This window comes from Onychostoma macrolepis, chromosome 12, assembly GCF_012432095.1.
Source record: "Onychostoma macrolepis isolate SWU-2019 chromosome 12, ASM1243209v1, whole genome shotgun sequence".
Classification (NCBI taxonomy): Eukaryota; Metazoa; Chordata; class Actinopteri; order Cypriniformes; family Cyprinidae; genus Onychostoma; species Onychostoma macrolepis.
Window position 1 is genome coordinate 27275541 of NC_081166.1, and position 7736 is coordinate 27283276.

Here is a 7736-nt window from a genome sequence, read left to right on the forward strand (position 1 = left end):
CAGTATATGAAACATTACAATCATACATTGAAAATGGTGAGCACACAATTATATCACTATTTAATGAACATTCACAAAAACAGTTTTGAAAATGTGCTTCTTTTTTTTTTTTTGCAGTGTTTCAAAAACTACCATCACAACTCTGTACAAAATAATTAGTTTCAAAGATTATGGACATGACATTCGCAGTCAAAACCTGAAACATAAATTCTCATAGAATGTATTCATTACCAATATATTGAACCATCTCTTTATATTTTTATATCTAAAAATAAATATATATTTTATATCTATATTTTAAAAAACCATGGTTCTGATACCATGGTTTTACTACAGTTATATTGTAGTAATACTATAGTAAAACTGTAATAAACTATGACTGTAGTAACCGTGGTTTTTTGGTGCGAACCGTGGTTTTAAAAAAAAACACGGTTCTGATACCATGGTTTTACTACAGTTATAGTGTAGTAATACTATAGTACAACTGTAGTAAACCATGACTGTAGTAACCATGGTTTTTTGGTGCGAACCATGGTTTTAAAAACCATGGTTCAAGTACCACAAATCAACTAAGGTTGTAATACCATAGTTTAACCATGGTTTTACTAAAGTACCTCAAATGACATTTAAGCCTAGTTATTCAACAAACATCTACAAAATAAAAACAGAATGACAAGTTACTATTCTATGATACAGGCTTTATTATAGCATCATCTGAAAGAAAATATTGTTGTCATGACAAAATGATTCAGAACTATAACTTTATTTAAAAAATAGTGATAAAGCACTGTAGTGGTAGAGATGGTTTTCTGATAATTTACAAAATAAAAATAGCAAATTTTTTCACTGTAATAATGCATTATCTCTATAGAAATTAATTACATGTTGTACAAATAAACATGACTTAGTGTTCACACACAACATTATACCGCCGACCTCTTTAACAATATCTTATGTAGGGCTACATGCAACTAACAATTTTTTTTTTATAATTAATTTATCTGTAGATTTGTTTTTGTAATATTAGTAATTGGATTACAAAAAAAAAAAAATAAAAATAAAAATATATACATTATTTTTTAATTAAAATAATTTTAATCCATTATTTTAAACATCCTGCCTATGAAAACAAATATAATGAATGTATCTATGTAGGCTCTGCTGTACATTATAAGCATTAAAGTGTTAAAATACAAACATTACATTCTAAACCTAAAAACATCAGATTGCTTGTTATTTTGAAACAGAATTTAAAACAATTTAAACAAAAAAACACAATGTTAACTTGTAAGAGGTATGAGGAACAAACACAATCATTCGTCTGAACAGAGTAATTATATTAATGGACAATTCCAACAATAGTGCCTTTACTGTTACTGCTCTCATGAATATGATTACTTGTGTTACATGTAGGGTTTTAAACCTACACTTAATTTATAACAAAAAATATTTGAGCAAAATCTGTATTTTAGTCAGAATTATGAGTGGTCTGTTTGTTTTGATGCACTATTCAAATTCGTTGATGATTATTTTCATTATCGATTAGTTGTTGCAGCCAGGCCTAGTTTTATACAACCTGTAAACACAAGCCCAACACAAGCAGATGTGTGCAGTCCATCGGGTGCATCAAGGTCGCATTAACAGCCTTGATTACAATATCAATAAAGGTAAAAAAGGTTCTTTCATTGGAAAAGTTTTACACATACTACAAAATACATTCACAAGAAATGAGAAGTACTTTTAAGAATCTTTAAAATGATATCAACTCACATGAGAAGATTTCATTCATTTCAGGCCTAAAGCAAGCTGATTTATTCTACATCGAGTCACCTCATAGGGGCCGATGAAGGCCAGATGAATCCTCCACACTTGTGAAGGAAATGCCCCTCTTTTCAAAAACTTCTCATGCTGCATACATGGCAGTACTTGTCAGTATGAAGTCTACAGTCCACCTTTGGTTTGGTTGTCTTGATCCTCACCCCATATGGTCTCAGGACCTAAAAATAAGAAGAGTATATATATACTAGTGGTGGGCATAGATTAATTTTTTTAATCTAGATTAATCTCACTGTAATCTTGGAATTAATCTAGATTAATCTAGATTAAAATGGCTCATTTGAATTCTGCCAAGTAGATAAGTAAACAACTAGCAGTCATCAAGAATTTAATATTGATAATAACATTGAAGATATTGTATGATTATTCCTTAAAGATAAGGTTTTAATAATTTTAGTAGTAGTACGTTCTGCCCAATGTCTTCAAGTGAAACCGAACTTTTATTTTGACAGGTTGCCGTGAGGATAGTTTTTCTCAAATGAAACGCTCGAATGCTCATGAAGTGACTCTCAGAGCAGTTCTGGAGATGTTGTTCATGTATTTATGTCCTCATTTAGTGAGACGACAGACGTTAATATCGCCGCAAGCGTCACGCGGGCTTCTGTAGTGAACAAACCCATGCGTCTGCGCCATACATTAACACAGAGACACACAGAAGTCATATTTAGATAGACGTTTTGCGGCTTAATATTTACAAATAGGAGTGGGAGTGTGCTCACTTGTGTGTGCGCTTACGTTTGTTTGTGTGTGTGTGTGTGTGTGTGCGAACCGAGGCGGAACTCCGCTGTGTGCGCGATACAGAGAGCGCGACCATGTAACGTAGAGACAGAAATGACTTGCCGATTTCCATTGGGAAGCTTCTTAAAAATAAATTTTCCCTGAAGCAAACCCGGCGGCTTCATAGCTGTATCCATGTTAGCACGCAGACACACAGGTTCGAAAACTCGTTCCCGCCCCCTACAGTGCAATTCGGCTAGGTATACATCCGCGCTAAAATATCGAGGTGAAAGTCATCATAGCTTGCGTAGTATAGACCCAGCTCCCAGCCCAACTTTGAGAATAGATTAACGGCGATATTTTTTTTATCGCCCGATAAGAGTCTCACGTTAACGCAGCACGTTAACGCCGATAACGGCCCACCACTAATATATACACAATATTAATAAACAGCTTGCTGAAATACTCAGTTGTTATTGGTCAGTTGCACACTCATCTACACTCTTAAAAAAAGGTGCCAGAAAGAACCAAAAAGGGGGTTTCACAGCGATGTCAAAGGAACATTTTTTGGCAGGTTAATGTCAGTACCTCATCATCCACTACTATGCCCTTTTTCATCCCGTGGAAACTGCCACTGCTGGTTCAAAGAGTTCCCGCTTTCACAGTCCTTCTGATGAATGGTTGAGGCTGGGTACATAGGATCCTGTAAAAAATACAAAAAAAACAACCTCTCATTAGTTTCTTAATTTTAATAGGTTTAGCACAGGTATAATGATGCAAAATGACAAACAACTATAATGGAAAGGTATTTTTAAGCTGAACAGCAGTCAGAATAGAAACAAAATCAAAGCAAGTCAAAGTATTTTGGAAGTTCATGCATCCATCTATTCACTCTCCAAACCACTTATCCTCGCTAGGGTCTTGGGGGCTGAAGCCTATCCCAGCATCTTGGGCCACAAATCCATCCAATTAAATGGTATTTAAGCAATATAGTAACAATTATACAGTAACTGTCAAGATTTTGGAAACATTACAGTGTTTTTGGGGGAAAAAAATCTCTTCTGCTCACCAAGTCTGCATTTATTTTATCAAGAATACAGATAAAATAGTAAATATAATTACATGTTAAAAAGAACTGTTGTTTATTTTAATATATTGTAAATTGTAATTTATTCCTGTGATCAAAGTTGAATTTTCAGCATCATTACTCCAGTCTTCAGGGTCACGTGGTCCTTCAGAAATCATTCTAATATGCTGATTTGCTGCTCAAGAAACATTTCTGATTATTAAAACAGTTGAAAACAGTTTCTGCTTCTTAACATTTTTGTGGAAACGGTGATACCTTTTTCAGGATTCTTTGATGAATAGAAAGTACAATTAACAACATTTATTAAATGTATTAAAAAATGTAGTAAATAGAAATCTTTTCCAACATTATAAACGTCTTCACGGTTACTTCTGATAAATGTAATACACCGTTGATTAATAAAAGTATTAATTTCTTTCTTTTCTTACCACAAATGTTTGAATGGTATTGTTAAAATAAAAATGTTAAGCAGCAAAAACTGTTTTCAACAAAGGTAGTAATCAGAAATGTTTCTTGAGCAGCAAATCAGCATCTTGGAATGATTTCTGAAGGATCATGTGACACTGAAGACTGGAGTAATGATGCTGAAAATTCAGCTTTGATCACAGCAAAGAAAATACATTTTAAAATATATTCACATAAAAAAAATTGTATTTTAAATGATATTTTACAATATTTCTGTTCTTACTGTATTTTTAATCAAATAAATGCAGTAGTGGTGAGCAGAAGACTTACTTAAAAAACACATTCAAAAAACACTTTTGAACAGTAGTGTCCCGTATGTTTGAGGTTTTACTTACTAGCCACATGGTTCATAGCGACTTAGAGATGTTGTCCGACAGGAGACTCTGCGCTCCTCTGCTGCACGGCCATCATAATCTGGAAACATAATATGCAATTTATCAGAGCCAACGATATTTAGCTTTATTTAAAGGAAGCAAGCTAGAGCAGAAGTGAAACGCAGAAAAGAAAACGGTACATACACACACACATACACAAACAATTTCTTAAAATAAAATTATTAACGTTCATTTAGGTTTGTGTCACTACCTGTCAAAACCTTCCTTTAATTAACTGTAATATAACAGATGCATGGTGATATAAGAAAATATGTTGTGAAAAAAAATGCATATGAATGCATATTTCTTCTATGCTCACCTGTTTTCTGCATTTCTGTCAGCAGCTCCCTTCAGAAATTGTGAAATCTTGGAGCTTCTCTTCCTTTGTAGAAAGATTATATTATCACTCCTGAAACCACAGAACAATTTTATTTATTTTAAAAAAAATTATTTATCAATATTTGTTTACCATGAAAGATCAAAGCACTTTTGAACTAATGTTAGATTCAGTTAATTCGTGCTTCTGTAAGTGACGTCACCCATTAACAGTATACAGCACATATTTTAGGTTAAATAACTTAGACAACTTCCAATAAACCATTGACAAACTGACAGCAAACCCTTTACAAAGCTATCAAAACCTCTCATCTACACATAAAGATGTGATTAAAAGCCCAAACTTTCATAAATAAGAGCTCAAGCTTCAGAGTTATAACATACCTCGTCTGAAAACAGATGCTAGCGGACTTTTTCGAAGACTGTAAAACATGTCTGTGAAGTAAATATTAAATGTAAGAAAGTGTCTGGAATAGTTGTATGTGATATTTGTGTGATTTTAGGGACTAAACTCACCTGAAAGCAGTGAAAACCTCAGCGATAGACGGAGATTTACTGTTCGTCAGTTACAGTGTCGCGCACCGTTTCCATGGAAACTCCCTCCGCTGCAGCGTTTGAAAGAAGCTCCAGTATTCAGCGCGCGCCCATTTAAACACGTCACAGTCATGCAGCATTCACTCAGGGGCGGCGTTTCCGTATGCAGTATGGCAGTTGCCATACCCTAGCCCAGTCAGGTGCTGTGAAAAAAATATCCAAACTTGAGTATATTATAATTCGTTATTATTATTTTAAATCAGAGGGTTTTAAAAATAGTTAACCAATGATAAGCATTAAGAAGAGCTTGTCAGTAAAACTTCGTAACGCCATTGGATCATCGAGCTCTCAGCGAAACCTCGTAACTTCACCCGCCTCCATTCAGACTGACGCGCCGCGCACAGCCTGGAGACAGATCTCCGCTTTTTCGCAATGAAAGGGTAAATACATAATTGATGTTTAAATAGTACAGCGTTTTCTTTACGTAAACACTATGTCTGTAAAGGATAATGTTTTTGTGTGTTTAAAGAGCGGAGAAGAATTAGGTTATTTGCCGTCTAGCCAATATGTGTACGTTTTAAATATCCTGTGCATAAGTGCTTCATTTGAGATTTTGGCCAAGTGTATTAAACAACAAGAAAAACGAAGCGCCCATATAGCTACAATCAACGTTATATAACCTGTAAAAGTTGATGAAAGCATGTAATGCACTTGCTGCCTCAGATAACAAACAGTTACAGCCGTAAAACACTCCATCTCCGTCATTCTCTGGTCAAAAACATTGTTAACTCCATTTGAGCTTGATTTTCATATAATGTTAAGAGCAAGTGTCTGATACAATACCAACGCTAACGACGCGGAGTTGTTTAATTATTGAATTATTTTCACTTCATTTTTCACAAATTTTAAGATTTGTATCACTCAGCCTTTTAATTTAATTTTAAAACATGAATTTTATACTAAACTTTGCTTTTGCTAAATAACTAGCCTAATACATTTTTTTTTTTTGAGTCATGCAAAACAGCATTAAAATAGGAGTAAAAAGTATAAAAGGACTACTGGTCATTTTATAGTCTAAAGAACCTTTTGTGCTACAAAGAACCTTTTGTGCAATGATAGGTTCTTTTGGATATTAAAGGTTCTTCATGGAACCATACACCCTGCCAAAGAACCATTTTTTAAGAGTGTATTTTTTGTAATAACTGACAACACATTTGCCAAATTTGATTATCTCATTTTCAGAAATCATGAGATTAAGATTATTTTAAGATTATATGATTATTTTATTGAGCCCTATTTGTTTAAGAGTAAGTAATAACTAAATCTGTAGTTAATACTGTTGAAAAACCATGGGCTATTTTGTAATGGTTCTACTGCAAATGCTGTGGTAAACCATAGTTCATTTTGCAATTACTATAGTTTTCTACAAAAACTATAGATAAATCATGGTTTATTATGTAGTTACTATGGTTTTACTACAAAAAACATAGTTAAACCATGGTTACTACAAAAAAACCATGGTTAATTTTAGTAAGGGATAGGCTATGTAAATTAAATAATAACAATAACAACAACAATATTATTATTATTATTATTATTAATAATAGGGCCTAATAATAATAGCTGTTGCCTTGAAAATAAAAGCAGTTTATTATGAGCGGTTATATTGTGTGCACAATTACGCCTATTTGAGATTGACATTTAATTCACGAATTACCTCATGCGGGCCGGTCAAGGATAGCCAGAGGGCCGAATGTGGCCCGGGGGCCGTACAATGCCCAGGTCTGGTCTAGATCAATAATTATCAAAAAAAATTTGAATTTTGTCCTTTGGTTAGCTATAACGGGGTCATTTAGAAAACGGGAGTGGCCAGATATACCCAAAAGCCTATAAAACCTAAACAAAAAGTCAAAACTTTACTACACTTGGTGAAAACATGTGTCAGATGACTCCTAACAAGTATGCAAAGTTTCATGGAGATCGGACCATAGGTGGCGCTATAACAGTTAAAAAGGACTCAAAAACACAAATTTTCTATAGAAAATGACCTCAAATTGTGGAACATGTTCATATATTCACACAAACACTAGATCTTCATATCATATGATGTATCTCCTCATTCTGAGCAACTTTGCCTCTGCGACTAATGCTCTCAATCAAATTGTTCATTAAATATTCTCAATTATGTTAAAAACCTACTTTTGCGAACTAGTCCTAGGTTTTTCGCTCAATCTCGATCAAACCACAACAGAACAATTCTCTGGGCTCCCTAGATCAATAATTATCAAAAAATTGTTGAATTTTGTCCTTTGGTTAGCTATAATGGGGTCATTTAGAAAAGGGGTGTGGCTACATATACCCAAAAGCCTATAAAACCTAAACGAAAA

General features: G+C 33.8%; 1 long non-coding RNA gene across 1 annotated transcript; it reads right to left on the minus strand.

The window, feature by feature from the left end:
• Positions 1 to 1345: 1345 nt before the first annotated feature.
• Positions 1346 to 5415, minus strand: LOC131551080 (uncharacterized). The gene is made up of 6 exons (XR_009273694.1): positions 5332 to 5415; positions 5200 to 5250; positions 4799 to 4888; positions 4441 to 4519; positions 3142 to 3256; positions 1346 to 1997 (listed from the first exon to the last, which is right to left on the minus strand). It is a non-coding gene; the product is annotated as an uncharacterized LOC131551080 (long non-coding RNA).
• Positions 5416 to 7736: the final 2321 nt, after the last annotated feature.